The sequence below is a fragment of the Fulmarus glacialis genome, unplaced genomic scaffold (genome assembly GCF_000690835.1).
Source record: "Fulmarus glacialis isolate BGI_N327 unplaced genomic scaffold, ASM69083v1 scaffold5624, whole genome shotgun sequence".
Classification (NCBI taxonomy): Eukaryota; Metazoa; Chordata; class Aves; order Procellariiformes; family Procellariidae; genus Fulmarus; species Fulmarus glacialis.
The window spans coordinates 8,938-10,862 of record NW_009205963.1 but is presented as its reverse complement, the minus strand read 5'-3'; positions in this window follow the sequence as shown (position 1 = coordinate 10,862).

The window sequence follows — 1,925 nt, the reverse complement described above, 5'->3', positions numbered from 1 at the left end:
TGCTTAAGAAAAAAGAGACACCAAACCCTTTGTCCAAAAAAAAAAAAAAAAAAAAAATCACAGAAATATATTTAAGCATATCAGCTGCTTGCTTTGCCTGCGCTTGCAAGTTTGAGTTCTATAGGCAATGATTTCATTGCATATCCATCTTGAAATGTGCAACAAAAAAATTCTCTTGCTTAGTATCATTTTTATAGATACTCATAACTTTACACATTCTGAGTTCCCAAGTCTGGCACTGAATGTACTGCTTAAAGACTATTTAATTGCGCAACTTCAGTCATTTTGGAATTCTACTCAAAAAGTTTGTGTTAAGAACAAAACCAAAACTAACAGAATACCAAAAAAGCAACCCAAAGCAGCCTGAAAAGGAGATTCAACGGAAGAGATAATTGTTTTGGAATATAAAACCTCCATATTGAATAGTGCATATGTGAAAACAGAAGGGATGCATGTCAAGAAAGCATTTTCAGACTATGTTCATACTGAACAATAAAGGAAGGATGAATACATGGTAGGATTTACTAAGACATCAAACTTAAAATCCCAAGATACACTGATGTCTTTATGTGCCTAAATCACAGAGTTCCCAACATTACTAAGTCACAGAGTTTCAAAAATGCCAGTTTAGTATAAAGGTTTGTCCTGTTTCTTTCATCTAAGCACAAATTTAATTGAGTTCTAAATAACATATTATATAAGTGATAACTTCTTGATTAACTTCTAAGTGCTCCAATTTAGATAAGGTCCTTGGTAAGTTTCAAAAACAATTCAGTCCTTGAATCTTTCACAATTTATGACAATTACTTATTATGTGACATTCTCAAAAAAAAGAAAACAACCCATAGAATGGACTTCATATATTGTGAATTCCAGCAAGTCACAAAACAGTGAACAGCACTGAAATGAAGAAGAACAAAAAGCCACTAACATTTGAAACATATAAGCACTGATGTGAGAGATACATGATAATCCCAAAAAGGGAACAATTTTAACTTTTCCTTACATTAAGTTAACTGAAATATATAAGCAGCAAAGCAACTGTGATCACAACTTGAAACTTATTTTTAAGGTAATGGAAACTGTCCCTTAAAAAAAGATGCACCTTATCAGTTAGTTATAGATTAGTAAATGAATCACTACTGGAATAATTTGAAATTGGATAAATCAACCAACAAATTCTGGTGGTTTCCAAAGTTATTTGACTGAATATAGTAAATGCAAGCTGCTAAAAATTGGTTATATTTGAGCTTTTATAAACTTAAAAAAAAAAAGCTAAAATAATCATCATACCAAACATAACTTTAAAGTCAGGCCCAAAGAACCTGGGCTTAAAGATGATTTTGGTCTTATTTCCTAAAAATATTTCTGAATGTCTTATTCCAAAAATAACTAACCTTGTCAAGCCCTGGATCAAGTCCCTAATTACTACAGCCTTTCTGCTTCACAGCAATGACTTTACATAGCTAGTCCTGGCTCAGTCAGTGCAATTCACAGTGCTAAGCCAGGCCTCTGTTCTCCATATACCGGAGAAGGGTAATGAATTTCACAGTTGCCAGCACACTGAGTAGGGAAAACACCAAAAAACCCCAAACAAACAGAAAAAAAAAAAACCAAGAGGAAAAGCCAAAGAGAGAGTTGTATACAAAATTCTCTCTATCTTTTTGGGGGTTCTCAATCCAGAGTACTGACAAGCTGACTGAAAGTAGCTTATTAACTCATGAACAGAAGGCAATTCTTCTGAGAAACTGCCCCAAGACTCCCCCCACAATTGTCTCCCAGAGTTTATCACCACTACAGCAGGAGCAACTTAGCTGTTTTAAAACAGATTCTGAACCACTACAGTTCACAGTCCAGCTTATTAAGGATCTGAATCAATCACTGATTTATTTTACTAAGTGAAGTCACACTCACAACTTGCTTAA